The following is a 19,431-nucleotide window of genomic DNA, read 5'->3' as shown; positions in this document are numbered from 1 at the left end:
GTGTAAATCTACACTGATAAAATAGCTTACCCAGGGATATTGATTTTGGTATTAATTTCCAAACAAAGAAACAACGAATTAGACAAAGGTTTAGTTTAAATTAAAATGCAATTTACGTCGGTAAAAAAATGGGCCCAGGAAATGAGCCGCAAAACCCAAATAAAACAGGGCCCCAAATGAGGAGTGATGCTTTATAGTGAATATGTACCACAATCAAATGTAACGCAGCCATATTATTTTTATAATATTTTATTAATTCTTAATCTGTTTTTAACCTATTTGAAACAATAAAATTTTAAATTTCCCATTAAAAATATGAAAAAAAGCGAGTTATAAAATATTGACTCAAATGAACTTCCTGTGCAGTTAAAATAAAGAACATCTTTGGGAGGACATTTTTGGAAGTGCTTTTAAAGTTGTGCCTTTAGAAGAACTTCCAAATTTTTTTTGCATGAAAATCGACCACATAACAAAATGTTGCTAATTGTCACTTCTAATTGGAAATATCGCGTGAAGAAGAACCCTACACTAAAAAAAAAATATTGTCGTAAGGCCAACGATTTCATGCCCTTAAAATACAAATGAGAGTTTTGCTTAGCATAGAAGACGATTTCTCTCATACAAAGTGTTTTTCTTTGTCCTTATAGTTAAGTGATTCTACTTAAAACTGGGTATATTTACATGAAAGAAAATTTTGTTTGACTAAGTTCAACTTGGCTTAAATAATTTTGAAAAATTCTTTAAAATTAATTAGATCTGTTAATTTCAAAATAATCTTTAATATAAGTCAATTTTTTATGGCGGGGAAAGCGAAATAGGTCCCACGTGAAAATCAAACATAATCCCAAAAAGCAAATTGGGATTAATTTTCGGCTATGAATCTGGGCCAAAACCCCAAAATGAAATGTGGGATGACGTGTCATAATGAATATAACCCACCACAAAATCTAACTGATGCATGAAAATCTACCCCAGATAATATTAGGGCTTATTTTCACTTTTTATACCCACCACCATATAATAATGATGGGGGTATTATAAGTTTGTCATTCCGTTTGTAACACATCGAAATATCGAATTGCGACTATATAAAGTATATATATTCTTGATCACGGAGAAATGCTAAGACGATTTAACCATGTCCGTCTGTTCGTCCGTCCGTCTGTCTGTCTGTCTGTTGTAATCACGCTACAGTCTTCAGTAATGAAGCAATCTTGCTGAAATCTTGTACATACTCGTATTTTGTCTGCACACTGAAAAAAAAAGCATACCCGGTTCCAAAGATTTTGTCTTTACTTTAAAAAATTTGGTCTTGATTCCGAGCCAAAGAAGCGGAGAATAGAAGTAAGGATACTTTTAAGACACAATTCTCTTTTAAAATCGGGTTTTGTGTACTTGCTTCTAGGAAGCAAATTTTGATTTTTCGCTTTTTCAGCTTTTTTGCTTCATATGCTATCAAAGTCCTTTTAAAACAAGTTAACGACGACTTTATTTTCCAAATTGAGACTTGACTTCTAGTAGAAATTATGCTGTGTTTCAAGTAAAACACGTCTTTAAAATAAAGTGTTGAAAAACATGTCCTATATTTGAACGATTTTTTGCTTTGTGGTTAAGATGCAAAAAGACAACAAATTTAAAGACAATTTCATTAAATTTAAAGATTTTTTCTAAATTATTAAAGTCAAGTTGACCTTAGCCCAAACATTTTTTCTTTCATGTTATGATATCAATTTTTAAATCAAATCACTTAATTAAAAGGACAATACGACTTCATTGAAAAGTTTATCGACCTTTGGTCAAGGAAAAAAACTTTATACTAGAGAAATGCGTCTTCTATGCTAAGCAAAATTTGCATTCGTATTTTAAAGACATGAAATCTTTGACCCCACGACAATATTTTTTTCAGTGCAGGCAGTTCATGTTCGAAAATGGGTTATATCGGTCCATGTTTTACTATAGCCCCCATATAGACCGATCCCCCGATTTTATTTTTTGGGACTCTAGAAACCTGGATTGCAATTTGTCTGAAATTGAACATCTATAGGTTTTTAAATGTTCTTTATTTTAACAGCACAGGAAGTTTATTTGAGTCAATTTTTTATACACTGCGCCACAGAGTGGAACAGTGTTTTATAAGTTAGTGCATATGTTTGCAACACCCAGAAGGAGACGAGATAGACACATGGTGTATTTGGCAAAACTGCTCAGGGTGAGCTCCTGAGTCGATATAGCCATGTCAGTCTGTCCGTCTGTTTGTGAACACATTTTTGTGATCAAAATCAAGGTCGCAGTGTTAGTCCAATCGACTTCAAATTTGGCACAAGTATGTGTTTTGGCCCAGAATAGAACCCTATTGATTTTGGAAGAATTCGGTTCAGATTTAGATGGACTTATATGGCCCCAGAAGCCAGAGTTTTGCCATAATTTGCTTAAAATTTTGCAGAAGGAGAACAATTAGTACTATAGTCAAGTGTGCAAAATTTTATTGAAATCGCTTCAGATTTAGATATAGCTCCCATGTTTATCACATGATGTTTTAATTGAACACATTTTCACCTACACTGAAAAAATATTGCCCTGAGGTCAAAGATTTAAAATGTCCTTCAAATACGAATGCGAATTTTGCTTAGCGTAGAAGGCACATTTCTCTGATAAAAAGTTTTGTTTTTTTTTTGTCATTTTGTCCTTATAGTAAAGTGATTCGACTTAAATACGTATGTCTTTACATGAAAGAATAATTTGTTGAACTTAGGACAACTTGACTTTAGTTATTCTGAAAAATTCCTCAAAATGAAATCGTCTTTAAATTTGGTGACTTTTGCGTGTGTACGATTTCCAAAAATAGTAAAAACAAGTAAGGAAAATCTAAAGTCGGGCGGGGCCGATTATATTATACCCTACACCACTTTCTAGATCCACATTTTCGATAGCATATCAAATCCGTCCTATGTGTTGGGTGCTATATATAAAAGTTTGTGTTTCCATATATATATTTATTTAAATCTAACCCGATCTGGACAAAATTTGTTAGAGTTCTACAAAATTTATAGACTTTAACTTTAAGTCGGCTTTGGGGTGGAACACAATTTTAGTAAAAAATATATTTAAATCTGAACAAATTTTGAGGCAATTTCGCAAAACTGTATTTATAATTTATCGGTCAATAGATATGTGTTGGGAGTATAGGTATATCGGAGTAAGTTTGTCAAGTTTTCGACTTAGCAGAGGCGATTTTATAAGGAAAATTTGGGTATTTGGTCATATTTGCCAAAAAAAAAAACATAGTATATATGGAAGCTATATCGAAACCTGAACCTATTTCAACTAAATTTGGCATAAATAGCTACTATGTTAATTCTAATCCCTGTGCAAAATTTCACATAAATCGGATTACAACTTTAACCTCTGTGGTCATATGACGGAATATCGGGCGAAAGATATATATGGGAGCTGAACCGATTTCAACCAAAATCGGCGTGCATATCCAGAACCTTAATTCTATTCCCTGTGTAAAGTTTCAAGTAAATCAGAGTACAACTTTGGCTTCTGTGGTAATATTAGTGGAAATCGGGCGATAGATATATATGGGAGCTATATCTAAATCTTAACCGATTTCAATAAAATTTACCACACTTCACTACACTACTAATTGTACTCCTAGTGCATAATTTTATTGAAATCGGTTCAGAGAACCCTTATTTTTCAATTTTGATACGACTCGACGACAAATCTCAGCATTTTAGGGATGTAAAGAACTCTACATTTTAATGTCAGGCCAATAAATTAAAATACGACACAAGACTATATAGAGACCACATCAAAATATGTGTAGATAACAAGAATCTCCAGAATATGTATTTATGAAAACAAAAAATAATTAGGCTTCCATATGTTTAAGAAGTAAAATCCTGGTATTAATCTATATAGGCATTTTATAAAAAATAAAAACAGATGACAGGAATAGCTGGACATTAGATGCCATTAATTTAATGTAAAGAATTTCGAGTGGTTTTGATGAAGAACCAAAAGACCAGCGCAGATGGCTCGTTGGCACAGGTTTCATTTAAAATTACAGCTTCTACACTCAAAAAAAAAAGTTTACGTGGATCCAAAGATTTTGACCTTGCTTTAAGAATTTTGGTATTGATTCCGAACCAAAGATGCCTATATTTGAAGCGTTTTTATCTTAAATCTAAAGTTTCAATATTTCAGTTAAATTAAGGACAATTGCTTTAAATCAAAAATGTGTTTCTTTACTTTAAGGAAAATTAACCTTAGTGTCCTAAATTTAATGAAAAAAATTTTTGAAGCAAAGATTATAAACTTTATTTTAATTAAAATTTCATTATTTTAAAGGAATTTGTCCTTAATATTTTGTAAATTTCGGTTCCTAAAATTTAGATTGCGTAATCTTTAATATCACGTAAATATTTTTTTCAGTGTAAGGACATTGGGTGTACATGGAAATTTCTCAAGTAATTGTCGGAGTCGAGCCAATTTTGCTCGACTCCGACTCCGACTCCAGCATTTTCATCAGCTCGACTCCGACTCCGGAGTCGACTCCGGGTAATATAACTAAATCTCATTTTAATACCACTAATTTGTAGTTCCATTTTGGGGGTACCGTAAGTGGATCGATATAAAGTATCGTATTTATTTATGTGTGCAAAAAAAAAGGTCTTAATTTCACATTAGATGCCAACTCTATATTTCAAATTTAGGGCACTGTTTAATAAATAAATAGTGATATAAATATCCATCATAATATGAGAAGATACCAACAGTATATGTAACATATTTGTGGACCAAAATTATTGATATTATCTCAAATCCTTTAAATTTGTTGCGAGCTATATAAAGGTTTATATTTCCATATGAATGAATTTGAATCTGAATCGATTTAGACAAAATTGTATATACTTCTACAAAATCTATGTACTTAAAATTTAAATCTAACGTTATGGGACGTAACACAATTTTAACAAAAAATAAAAATGCAAGGAAAGTCTAAAGTCGGGCGGGCCGATTATAATATACTCTGCACAACTTTGTATTTAGATCTACATTTTGATAAAATATCAAATCAGGCTTCTAGAAAATCTCGGGCAATATTTGGGAAATATTTATAATTGTTTAGACAATTTCGCAAAAATGCATTTATGATTCATTCATTGAAAAATTTGAAAATTTGAATCATTTCTACAAGTTTTCGACTTAGCAGTGAGTATCAGTGAGCATACAATTTTGGAAAAATTTTTGTCTAGTAAATAAAATTTTGACTAAATTTTCTATAGAAATATAATTTTGGCAAAATTTTCTACAGAAACAAGGAGCCACCGTGGTGCAATGGTTAGCATGCCCGCCTTGCATACACAATGTCGTGGGTTCGATTCCTGCTACGACCGAACACCAAAAGGTTTTTCAGCGGTGGATTATCCCACCTCAGTAATGCTGGTGACATTTCTGAGGGTTTCAAAGCTTCTCTAAGTGGTTTCACTGGAATGTGGAACGCCGTTCGGACTCGGCTATAAAAAGGAGGTCCCTTGTCATTGAGCTTAACATGGAATCGGGTAGCACTCAGTGATAAGAGAGAAGTTCACCACTGTGGTATCACAATGGACTGAATAGTCTAAGTGAGCCTGATACATCGGGCTGCCACATAACCTAACCTAACCTTCTACAGAAACAAAATTTTGACTAAATTTTCTATAGAAATATAATTTTGGCAAAATTTTCTATAGAAATAAAATTTTGACCAAATATATAGAAATAAAATTTTGAATAAAATTTTTATAGAAATAAAATTTGGCAAAATTTTTTTATAGAAATAAAGGTTTGAACAAATTATCAATAGAAATACAATTAAAAAAAAATTGTGTAGCAAACAAAATTTTGCAAAATTTTCTATAGAAATAAAATTTTGCAAAATATTCTATAGAAACAAAATTTTAACTAAATTTTCTATAGAAATAAAATTTTGACTAAATTCTATATAGAAAAAAATGTATTTCTATAGTAATAAAATTTTGAATACATTTTTTATAGCACTGAGAATCAGTGAGCATCAGTAAGAAAAAAACTTTTGAGAAAAATTGCTATAGAAATAAAATTTGACAATTTTTTCTTATAGAAATAAAATTTTGAAAAAATTATCAATAAAAATACAATTTTAGAAAAATTTTTGTGTAGTAAATACAATTTTAGAAAAATTTTTGTGTAGTAAATAAAATTCTGCAAAATATTCTATAGAAACAAAATTTTGACTAAATTTTCTATAGAACTAAAATTTTGACAAAATTTTCTATAGAAATAAAATTTTGGCAAAATTTTCCAATAAAAAAATCTATTACTATAAAATTTTGGCAAAATTTTCTATAGAAATAAAATTTTGACTTAAATTTTTATAGAAATAAAATTATCAATAGAAACAAAATTTTGAAAAAATTTTCGTGTAACAAACAAAATTTTGCAAAATTTTCTATAGAAATAAAATTTTGCAAAATATTCTATAGAAAAAAAATGTTGACTCAATTTTCTATAGAAATGAAATTTTGACTAAATTTTCTATAGAAAAAAATATTTCTATAGTAATAAAATTTTAAATAAATTTTTTATAGAAATAAAAATTTGATAAAATTTGCTATAGAAATAAAATTTTGACAAAAGTTTTTAAAGAAATAACATTTTGACAAAATTTTCTATAAAAAAAACAACTTTGAAAAAATTTTCTGTCAATATTCCACATATGTATATGGCCTTAAAATAAAATTAAAATAAAAATAATATCGATTGTTCGAAATATTTCAAATAAATTGATATGGGCATTAAAATGGAACGATCCAGCCCATCTGTCAGTCTAACATTCTACACTCAAAAAAAAGTGAACTCTCTATTTCACTAAAGCTTATTTAACTTTATTTTAGTTCATGTAATTATTATGTTTGGAGAAAGTTTCGTTTACTCTAATAATTTTTTGCGTACGTTAGTTAAATGAACTAAAAAACGCGAAAAAATTATACTCAAATTAAGCAAAAAGATTTACTAAATTCGCACTTCCCACAAAATAGTTCATTATTTCTTTAAATTTTTAAATTTTACCAAAAATGCGTTCATCATGAACTTCTTATGTCACTAAAGACATTCTTGCATTTTTTAACTCCAAGTTTTTCCTTCAAACTACAAAATTTTCTTTGACAAGTGAAAAAAATTAATTATGCCTAACAAATTTTCTTGCATTTGTCGAAAAATATTTACTTATTTTTGTGATATCGGCGACATATCAGCGTTTGTAATAGTGTTTAGTTAAAATTTTCTAAAAATATTCAAAATTTTCTAAAATTAACCAAAAATTTTCTTCCTGGTGGGTTCACTGTTTTTTTAGTGTAGGAAATATAAAAAGATAGCCGTAATTGGAAGTTGATTTTCATTTACAATCATGCTGTACATTGATCGAATGAATAACGCAATGGGAACTAATTTGCGTAAAAACTTGCTTAGTTACAAAAATGTGAAGTGTTTTAAAAAATTTTGTTCAGCCGGAGTCGAGTAAAATTTTTACGACTCCGACTCCATCAAAATCTTCAGACTCCGACTTCAAGACTCCGACTCCGACTCCGACTCCACAGGCTTGGTTTTAACAACACTTTTTAGGAATCTCAAAATGTGGAGTACAATTTAGTTAAATTTTCGCACGAGTTAGTTCATTGTTCTTCTAAAACAGTTTACGGTTTTTAAAGGACTTTGAAAACAGCTCATGAATAAAAAAAAGATGAAAAAATGAATAGATTCAAATTTGTTTCCTAGAATCAAATACTCAAATTTAAAAGAGAATTCTGTCTTAAAGATATCCGTTCTTCAATTTTTCGCTTCTTTGGCTCGGAATCAAACCAAAATCATTAGTGTAAAGACAAATTCTTTGGATCCTGACATGCCTTTTTTCAGTGTATAGCCACATCTTTAATTGGAAATATCACTAAATATTATTTGTATTTTTTTTCTGTGTACCATAGAAAAATATTTGCGATGCTTAAGTCTTGTATTAATGCCTGATGGCCTAAATAATTCGCTAAGGTACATTTCCTCTAGACGTGTATACTGTATGACCCCTGATAGCTCTTCCTCATTTTGCATGCTTTCGCCCAATAGCCACTGAGTGCACTTCTTTTGCATTGCATATTAGTCCCACTGCCTTGCTTCTATAATATCAGAGCACATGCGTAAACGCATCTTCGTCTATTCACAAAGTTTTTTTTTATAAGCGTTTATTCAACTTTACTTGAACGGATGCCAGTCTGGTGATCATTACATTCGTCCGTCCGTCCATCAGTCTGTAGGTCGTCAGTGAGTTTTTGCATGCATCTGTTTGTCCTCTTGATATACTGTCCGGTTGACCAAGTTTTTGTGTGGCTGCATCAGTTTTTTTGCTTTACATTTTTCTGGCTCATATAATGATAATTGTTGTTGTTTTTGTTGTAATGTATGGACCTGCATGTTCGGTTATTATTGTTATTATGTTTCTGTTTTGTTTTTTTTTATTGTTGTTAATATTGTTATTATATCCGATATTTATCTCAAGTTCATTTTGTGTGTTAATTTTCGTGTCTGCAATGCGTGTTTTTTGCTTTTTTGAAGTTGCATTCATTTTTGTTGTTATTGCAAATATTTTATTGTTGGTGCTCGTTTTTGTAAAATGATTTTGTTCACTGGTGTTTTTTCTTGCAACAGTATTTTCACTTTTTTTGTGTGTTTTTGTTTCATTTCGTTTATCATTATCTTCTTATTCTTCTTTTTTTAATGCATTTTTAATGGAACTCACTATTTCTTTCTTATACTCTCTTATTCACACTCTCTTATTGACACATAAACTTCTTTCTCACTGCATAAAGTATTCTTCACAAGGCATTAAAAACTCTCACCACCCACTCTCTCTCTCTCACACACCATGCTTACAAGAAATGGCATTTCCAAATGAAGTGATAAATGTATGTTTTAACCACAGAGCAAAAAACGGACAGAAATTATTTTTTTTTGTTGCAGGGTTTTTTTTCATTAAAGATTTCTGTTTTGCAAGTTAATTTCTGTTATTTTATTTCTTCCCCAAAAAAATTTATAAACTTACGTTATGATCGAAGTTTTCTTTGTTGTTTTTCTCAACAACAAAAAAATTCATTTTCAATTTCGTTAAACACCTTTTTCTCAAATTTGAATTTTAAATTTTCGATTTTTTTTTTTGCTTTCATCAACCGTTTGTCCCGTTTTATTTGCAATGCGGCATTACCACAACCACCACGATGTTAAATAATATCGTGTTTTTTTCTTATGTTGTTGTTGTTGTACGTGTTTTAATTTTTCTCTCCAGCCCGTTTGGATATTAGCGATCGGTAGGTCGGTCGGTCTTTTTCGTTGCGCGTTACGATCAACACTTCTTCGCTTCAACCGTCTTTTCGTCGCGATCAACAGAAAAGAACTGAAAATTATTCAAGTAAATTTTTTCGGCTTACCATATGGCTTGGCGAATACTTGTGGGGCTGGCTAAATTGTTGTGGTTTATTTGGTTGGATACCATTGCTGTTTGGTGTGAAATGTTTGCGAGTGCTTGTGCTTGTGCCTCTCCCTCTCTCTTTCTCTCTAGAAACAAGGCAATAAAATTATGTCTTGGCACTCGCCTAATATCCAACTCCTCATACACAAAAAAGATTTTCGATGAGAGTGTAGCCAACATGTTTGTTTCGAACTTTAGTAAGTGCTCCAATTCCTTTGCTCCCACAAGCCAGACACACAGCTAGCTACTAAGCAGCACCCAGCCAGTCAAGTCTTTGATCTTGGTAATCGTGCAAAAGTGCTTCATTTATTCAAATGATCTGTAATGATAATGGATATATTTTTCTTAGAGTGAGATTGATACCACATGTTGTTGGGGGGATAGCAAAAAGGGTGTTCAAAGATGGATGATAAAATAGGATGATGGATTGATAGAGGACTAAAAAATTTTAGTAAAAAGTGGAAATTAATTAAATCCAGTAAATATGGAATTACTGTTGACTGGAAATTTTGTCTTTTGAGGAAATTTCTTAGAAATTTTATCGTTCGAAGAATTCAGAATAGAAATTTTGTCTTTAGGGGACATTTCATAGACATTTTTTCTTAAAAGTGAATTTCTTAGAAATTTTGTAATTAGAGAAAATTTCTTAGAAAATTGGGCGTTAGAGGAAATTTCTGAGAAATTTTGTTGTTAGAGGAAATTTCTGAGAAATTTTGTCGTTAGGAAATTTATTAGAAATTTTGTTGTTACCAGAAATTTCTTAGAAATTTTGTCGTTAGATAACATTTCTCAGAAATTTTGTTGTTAGCGAAAATTTCTGAGAAATTTTGTCGTTAGCGGAAATTTCTGAGAAATTTTTGTCGTTTTTGAGAAATTTTGTCTGTAGAGAAAATTTCTGAGAAATATTGTCATTAGAGGAAATTTTTGAGAAATTTTGTCGGTAGAGAACGTTTCTTAGATATTTTGTCGTTATAGGAAATTTTTTGAAATGTTATCGTTCGAGGAATTCAGAATAGAAAATTTGTCTTTAGGGGACATTTCATAGAAATTTTTTCTTAAGAGTGAATTTCTTAGAAATTTTGTCACTAGAGAAATTTAGAGGAAATTTTTTAGAAATTTTGTCATTAGAGAATATTACTGAGAAATTTTGTCGTACGAGGAAATTTTGTCGTTAAAGGAAATTTCTTACAAATTTTGTCGTTAGAGGAAATTTCTTAGAGATTCTGTTGGTAGAGAAAATTTCAGAGACATTTTGTCATTAGAGGAAATTTCTTAGATATTTTGTCGTTAGACAAAATTTCAGAGAAATTTTTGTCGTTAGAGAAAATTTTTGAGAAATTTTGTTGGTAGAGAAAATTGCTGAGAAATTTTGTCATTAGAGGAAATTTCTGAGAAATTTTGTCGTTAGAGAAAATTTCTGAGAAATTTTGTCGTTAGAGTAAATTTCTTAGATATTTTGTCGTTAGAGACATTTTGTCGTTAGGAGAAATTTCTTAGAAAATGTATCGTTCGAGGAATTCAGAATAGAAATTTTGTCTTTAGGGAACATTTCATAGAAATTTTTATCGTTTGAAGAATTTAGAATAGAAATTTTGTCTTTAGGGGACATTTCATAGAAATTTTTTCTTAACAGTGAATTTCTTTGAAAGTTTGTCTCTAGGGGAAATTTCTTAGAAATTTTGTAATTAGAGAAAATTTTACTAGAAATTTGTCGTTAGAGGAAATTTCTTAGAAATTTTGTTGTTAGAGGAAATTTCTTAGAAATTTTGTTGTTAGAGGAAATTTCTGAGAAATTTTGTCGTTAGGGGAAATTTCTTAGAAATGTTGTCGTTAGAGGAAATTTCTTAGAAATTTTGTCGTTAGAGGAAATTTCTGAGAAATTTTACAGTTAGAGGAAAATTTCTGAGACATTTTGTCGTTAGAGAAAATTTCTGAGAAATTTTTGTCGCTGGAGAAAATTTTTGAGAAATTTTATCGTTAGAGGAAATTTCTGAGAAATTTTGTCGTTAGAGAAAATTTCTGAGAAATTTTTGTCGCTAGGGAAAATTTTTGAGAAATTTTGTTCGTAGAGAAAATTTCTGAGAAATTTTGTCATTAGAGGAAATTTCTTAGAAAATTCGAGGAATTCAGAATAGAAATTTTGTCTTTAGGGGACATTTCATAGAATTTTTTTCTTAACAGTGAATTTCTTTGAAAGTTTGTCTCTAGGGGAAATTTGTTAGAAATATTGTAATTAGAGAAAATTTTACTAGAAATTTTGTCGTTAGAGGAAATTTCTTAGAAATTTTGTTGTTAGAGGAAATTTCTTAGAAATTTTGTTGTTAGAGGAAATTTCTTAGAAATTTTGTTGTTAGAGGAAATTTCTAAGAAATTTTGTCGTTAGGGGAAATTTCTTAGAAATGTTGTCGTTAGAGGAAATTTCTTAGAAATTTTGTCGTTAGAGAAAATTTCGCTAGAGAAAGATTTTGAGAAATTTTGTTTGTAGAGAAAATTTCTGAGAAATTTTGTCATTAGAGGAAATTTCTTATATATTTTGTCGTTAGAGGAAATTTCTTAGAAATGTTATCGTTCGAGGAATTCAGAATAGAACTTTTGTCTTTAGGGGACATTTCATAGAAATTTTTTCTTAAGAGTGAATTTCTTAGAAATTTTGTCACTAGAGAAATTTAGAGGAAATTTTTTAGAAATTTTGTCATTAGAGAATATTACTGAGAAATTTTGTCGTACGAGGAAATTTTGTCGTTAAAGGAAATTTCTTACAAATTTTGTCGTTAGAGGAAATTCGTCATGAAATTTGTGGTTAGAGGAAATTTCTAAGAAACTTTGTCGTTAGAGGAAATTTCGTAGAAATTTTGTCGTTAGAGAAAATTTCTGAGAAATTTTGTTGTTAGAGGAAATTTCTTAGGAAATTTGTCGTTAGAGGAAATTCCTAAGAAAATTTTAATTGATGTCGATTGCAAAACTCAATTAATTTTTGATTTATTAAGGAAAATTATAATTTTTTTTATTTATGATTTTTTTTACATCTTAATTAATCTTAGTTATACACTTAAATTAATTTTTTAATTGGCAATATTTTGAGAATAATTATTTTTTTTGGGAAATTTCATAAATATTGAACTTTTTCCAAAAGTTTTGAAATAAATTTTCTTTTACACTGAAAAAACAGTGAACCCATCAGGAAGAAAACTTTTGATTAATTTTAGAAAATTTTGAATATTTTTAGAAATTTTTAACTAAACAGTATTACAAACGCTGGCATTACGCCGATATCACAAAAATAAGTAAATATTTTTCGACGAATTCAAGACATAATTAATTTCTTTTACTTTTTAAAGAAAAATTTTTAGTTTGAAGGAAAAAATTGGAGTTCAAAATTGCAAGAATGTCTTTAGTAACATACGAAGTTCATGATGGACGCTTTTGTAGAAAAATTTACAAATTTGAAGAAATAATTAACTATTTTGTGAGAAGTACGAATTTAGTAAATCTTTATGCTTAATTTGTGTAATTTTTTCCCGCCTTTTAGTTCATTTAACTAACGCACGTAAAAAATTATTAGAGTAAAGTTTTCTTTCTGCAAACATAATCATTCCATGAACTAACATAAAGTTAAATTGGCTTCAGTGAAATAGAGAGTTCACTTTTTTTTTTGAGTGCACAGAATTAATTGGAAATTGAAAATACTTTAGATTAAAAAATTACTTAATTTTTTTCCAATTAATTTTTTAATTGGTTCTATTAAAACTTTAATTGATGTCGATTGCAAAACTCAATTAATTTTTGATTTATTGAGGAAAATTACAATTTTTTTATTTATGATTTATTAAATTGGCTTTAGTGAAATAGAGAGTTCACTTTTGTTGAGTGCACAGAATTAATTGGAAATTGAAAATACTTTAGATTAAAAAATTACTTATTTTTTTTAAAATAATTTTTTAATTGGTTCTATTAAAACTTTAATTGATGTCGATTGCAAAACTCAATTAATTTTTGATTTATTGAGGAAAATTACATTGTTTTTATTTATGATTTTTTGTACCTCTTAATTAATCTTAGTTGTACACTTAAATTAATTTTTTAATTGGAAATATTTTGAGAATAAATTTTTTTTTGGGAAATTTCATAAATATTGAACTTTTTCCAAAAGTTTTGAAATAAATTTTCTTTTATGTGTAGATGCCCATTTTATAGCAGATTAAATGAATTTACTGAAAAGTTTATCAACTTTTGGTCAAGTAAAAAAAAAGACTAACAAAAATGCTTCGTGCTAGGGAAAATCGGATTCGTATTTCAAACATAAGTCATATTTGAGTTCATGACAATTTGTTTTCAGTGTAAAATCATTGTTTTTCACTGTGGTTATAACCAGGGATCCGGAGCGGAGCGGAGCGGAGCGTGGAGCGGAGCGGAGCAAGCCCTTTTTTTGCCGGAGCGGGAGCGGAGCGGGAGCGGTATTTTTAAAATCCGGAGCGGAGCGGGAGCGGAGCGGTTTCCAAATGAAAAACCGCTCCGCTCCGAATAAAATATTACTTGAATGAAATGTGTAACTTTGAAATTCCACTGTGTAGGTAATTTCAAATTTAGCTAGTACTTAGCGTAGTGTGAGTAAACGTTTAAAATGTGCGATATGTATTTTTGTACGTACGTACATTGGGGAAAACACAACGTGTTTTTATACCCTTCACCACTACTGTGGTACAGGGTATAATAAGTTTGTGCATTTGTATGTAACGCCAAGAAGGAGTAATCATAGACCAACCTTTTAGTATACGGATTGGCTTAGAATTAAATTCTGAGTCGATTTAGCGATGTCCGTCTCTCTGTCTGTCTGTTGATGTATTTTTGTGTGCAAAGTACAGCTCGCAGTTTTAGTCCGATTGTCCTAAAATTTGGTATACGGTCCTGTTTCGGCTCAAAGACGATCCCTATTGATTTTGGAAAAAATCGGTTCAGATTTAGATATAGCTGCCATATATATTTTTCACCGATCTGGTCATAATTGGCGTGTATATCAACCGATCTTCCTCAAATTCCGTACATCCGAATATTTTATGAGTCTCGAAAAACTTGCAAAATATCAGCAAAATCGGTTCAGATTTAGATATATAGCTTTCGCCCGATTTACACTCATTTGCCCACAGAGGCCAATTTTTTGCTCCGATTTAGTTGAAATTTTGCATATGGAGTAGAATTAGCGTTGTAACTATGCGTGCCAAATTTGCTTGAAATCGGTTCAGATTTGGATATATCTCCCATATAAAGCTTTCGCCCGATTTACACTCATATGACCACAGAGGCCAATTTTTAACTCCGATTTAGTTGAAATTTTGCACAGGGAGTAGAATTAGCATTGTAGCTATGCGTGCCAAATTTGGTTGAAATCGGTTCAGATTTAGATATAGCTCCCATATATATGTTTTTCTGATTTCGACAAAAATGGTCAAAATACCAACATTTTCCTTGTAAAATCGCCACTGCTTAGTCGAAAAGTTGTAAAAATAACTTTAATTTTCCTAAACTTCTAATACATATATATCGAGCGATAAATCATAAATAAACTTTTTCGAAGTTTCCTTAAAATTGCTTCAGATTTAAACGTTTCCCATATTTTTTTACTAACATTGTGTTCCATCCTAGTGCATTAGCCGACTTAAATTTTGAGTCTATAGATTTTGTAGAAGTCTATCAAATTCTTCCAGATCGAGTGATATTTAAATGTATGTATTTGGGACAAACCTTTATATATAGCCCCCAACACATTTGACGGATGTGATATGGTATCGAAAATTTAGATCTACAAAGTGGTGCAGGGTATAATATAGTCGGCCCCGCCCGACTTTAGACTTTCCTTACTGGTTTTTTACTAACATTGTGTTCCACCCTAGTGCATTAGCCGACTTAAATTTTGAGTCTATAGATTTTGTAGAAGTCTATCAAATTCTTCCAGATCGAGTGATATTTAAATGTATATATTTGGGACAAACCTTTATATATAGCCCCCAACACATTTGACGGATGTGATATGGTATCGAAAATTTAGATCTACAAAGTGGTGCAGGGTATAATATAGTCGGCCCCGCCCGACTTTAGACTTTCCTTACTGGTTTAGTAATTGTTTTCAAAAACGGCAAATGTCAAAATATATATCTAGTATGTGTTGTAAAAGTAACAACAGTACTTTCGATCAATTTCATCCCGTATTACTACAAAGATGTTTGTAATGAACATCAAATAAATGCAATTAAACGATCTTATTTATATTTAATTTCTTAGTTTTCTACACTGAAAAAAATATTGTCGTGAAGTCAAAGATTCCATGTCCTTAGAATAAGAATGCAAATTTTGCTTAACATGGAAGACGCATTTCTCTAAAATAAAGTTTTTTTTCTTGTCCAAAAGGCAATAAACTTTTGAATGAAGTTGTAATGTCCTTATAATTAAGTGATTTTACTTAAAAATGTGTATCATAACATGAAAGATAAAATTTTTGAGGTAAGGTCAACGTGACTTTAATAATTAAGAAAAATTCTTTAAAATTAATAAAATTGTCTTTAAATTTGTTTCCTTTTTGCATCTTGCCTACAAAGCAAAAAATCGTTAATAAGACATGTTTTTCAACACTTTATTTTAAAGACGCTTTTTACTTGAAATATAGCATAATTTCTACTGGAAGTCGAGTCTTAATATGGAAAAAAAAATAACTCGTTAACTCCTTTTTAAAGGATTTTGATAACAACTGACGAAAAAAAAATCTAAAAAAAATAAAAATTAACATTTGCTTCCTAGAAGCAAGTACATAACCCCCAAATTTAAAAGAGAATTACGTCTTTAAAGTATCCTTACTTGTATTCTCCGCTTCTATGGCTCGGAATTAATACCCAAACTGTTAAAGTAAAGACAAAATCTTTGGAACCGGGCATGCTTTTTTTCATTCACATTTGCTTTACTATTGTACTATACCTAGCATTCTCTTATTTCTGATATTAGTTCTCGAAAATTTAATTAAAATTATGGATAGTTTCAATTTTGGTTGAAAAATGTGCGCATATACATTTATTATACAATAAAGGGGAAAAAAGCGAAATTAGGTAACACTAGATCTGAGTAAGAATATTCGTAGGTATACCACGGACTGATGTCGATGGAGGTTGTTGCAAACATAAACATACACACACACACATTACAAATATAACAAAACCTCTTCTCTACGTCTGTTGCAAAACAAAAAAAACTTTCGGAGAGTAGTTACTTATACTCTGTGTATAGACTTTCAATTCCAATCAGCGTTGCCGTTTTGGTCCGATCGGACCAAAATTGGTCCAAAAGATTTCTAATTTTTAAATTTAGTCCGATGGTCAGACCAAACAGAATTTGGTCCATTTTCGTCCATTTTCATAAATTTGGTTTCTATCACATATTAAATAGTAGATGGTGCACCGCAAAGAATATTGTCGGGAGGCCAAATATTTCACATGCTTAAAATACGAATACGAATTTTGTTTAGAATAGAAGACGTATTTCTCTGAAAGAAAGTTTTTCCTTGTCTAAAAGTCTCTAAACTTTTCAATGAAGTCTGTTTGTCCTTATAGCTAAGTGATTCGACATAAAAATGTGTATCCTAACATGAATGCAAATTTCGTTTTAATGAAGTCAAAATGGATTTAATATTTCTGAAAAAATCTTCAAAATTAATAAAATATTTCAACACATTGTTTTAAAGTCATTATACCCTAAAGCACATAGTGGTTAGGGTATAATAAGTTTGATCTGTCAAAAAATGTGCCTACAAGAAATATTGATTTTAGACCCCATAAAATATATACCGATTGACTCAGAATCACCTCCTGAGTCGATCTAGCGCTTGGCGTCCGTCCGTCCATCCGTCCATCCGTCCGTCTGTCCATGTATTTGTTGTTCACAGGATTTCGGTCGCAATTATTAACCGATTTTGATGAAATTTGGTACAGGGAGTGTTTTTGGGCACAAGGACGAACGTTATTGAATTTGGAAGAAATCGGATCAAATTTAGATATAGCTCCCATATATATGTATTGCCCGATTTCGACAAATGGGGTCACGTTGCACTTTTTTTACTAACCGATCGTCGTCAAATTTAGCACAAAATAATCTTCTGTATCACCCTTTAAGTCTGAAAATTTCATCGAAATCGGTTCAGATTTAGATATAGGTCCCATATAAAGGGTGATTTGTTAAGAGCTTGATAAGTTTTTTTAAAAAAAAAAAACGCATAAAATTTGCAAAATCTCATCGGTTCTTTATTTGAAACGTTAGATTGGTCCATGACATTTGCTTTTTGAAGATAATTTCATTTAAATGTTGACCGCGGCTGCGTCTTAGGTGGTCCATTCGGAAAGTCCAATTTTGGGCAACTTTTTCGAGCATTTCGGCCGGAATAGCCCGAATTTCTTCGGAAATGTTGTCTTCCAAAGCTGGAATAGTTGCTGGCTTATTTCTGTAGACTTTAGACTTGACGTAGCCCCACAAAAAATAGTCTAAAGGCGTCAAATCGCATGATCTTGGTGGCCAACTTACCGGTCCATTTCTTGAGATGAATTGTTCTCCGAAGTTTTCCCTCAAAATGGCCATAGAATCGCGAGCTGTGTGGCATGTAGCGCCATCTTGTTGAAACCACATGTCAACCAAGTTCAGTTCTTCCATTTTTGGCAACAAAAAGTTTGTTAGCATCGAACGATAGCGATCGCCATTCACCGTAACGTTGCGTCCAACAGCATCTTTGAAAAAATACGGTCCAATGATTCCACCAGCGTACAAACCACACCAAACAGTGCATTTTTCGGGATGCATGGGCAGTTCTTGAACGGCTTCTGGTTGCTCTTCACTCCAAATGCGGCAATTTTGCTTATTTACGTAGCCATTCAACCAGAAATGAGCCTCATCGCTGAACAAAATTTGTCGATAAACACATTTCGAACCGAACACTGATTTTGGTAATAAAATTCAATGATTTGCAAGCGTTGCTCGTTAGTAAGTCTATTCATGATGAAATGTCAAAGCATACTGAGCATCTTTCTCTTTGACACCATGTCTGAAATCCCACGTGATCTGTCAAATACTAATGCATGAAAATCCTAACCTCAAAAGAATCACCCTTTATATGTATCGCCCGATTTTGTCAAATTAGGTCATAAAACCCTTATTTATCAACCGATCTTACTCAAAGTTGGCGAAATGTAATCTTCTATAGCACTAACTATATGTGCAAAAAATCATCGAAATCGGTTCAGATTTAGCAATAGCTCCCATATATGTACCGCCCGATTTTTCTAAATAAAATAAAACTCAATTGAACAAATAATACAATGTTTGTACTATAATTTTCTCGAAGAGGAGCGGAGCGGAGCGTGGAGCGGAGCGGAGCGATTTTTTTTTTCTCGGAGCGGAGCGAGGAGCGGAGCGGTTTTTTTTTCTCCGGAGCGGGAGCGGAGCGGAGCGAAAAAAATGGACCGCTCCGGATCCCTGGTTATAACGATTAAAAACTCCCGGCCCCTGGGTGTTCAATATAACCATCTTCGTTATAATCATTATTCCTCACAAATTTTTAGTTCGAATTATGTACCATAAAATTTGCTTCTCACTGTATTTCAAAATCTATGGTAAATATGTCAAGGATATGCACAACGAACTCTTATGTTTTATTTGTAAATATTGCAAATCATATTAATTTCTATTTTTTCCACAAATGCATATTTTAAACAAGTTTAAAATTTTTTAAAGCCTATTCTATTACTAATATCGCAATAATAAATTATAATTAACTTTATTCTATTAAGCATATTCTATTACTGATATCGTTAGACATCGTTGTGAATTAAATATTTTGACCTTTGGTATACCATTTGTGTTTT

The 19,431-nt window shown here is 31.0% G+C and overlaps 1 protein-coding gene across 2 annotated transcripts in view; it reads right to left on the bottom strand.

Annotated features, from left to right (window-relative positions):
* LOC142238522 (uncharacterized) overlaps positions 1 to 9,472 on the bottom strand; it is a 285,659-nt gene extending 276,187 nt beyond the window's left edge. For both annotated transcript variants that reach the window (XM_075310199.1, XM_075310200.1), the window contains exon 1: positions 9,119 to 9,472. The gene's annotated coding sequence lies outside the window, so the exon portion shown is untranslated. The remainder of the gene's footprint in view (positions 1 to 9,118) is intronic.
* Positions 9,473 to 19,431: the final 9,959 nt, after the last annotated feature.

The sequence above is a fragment of the Haematobia irritans genome, chromosome 5 (genome assembly GCF_050003625.1).
Source record: "Haematobia irritans isolate KBUSLIRL chromosome 5, ASM5000362v1, whole genome shotgun sequence".
Taxonomy (NCBI): Eukaryota; Metazoa; Arthropoda; class Insecta; order Diptera; family Muscidae; genus Haematobia; species Haematobia irritans.
Note: the sequence above shows the minus strand (reverse complement) of the source record. Positions and strands in the feature narration are given on the sequence as shown.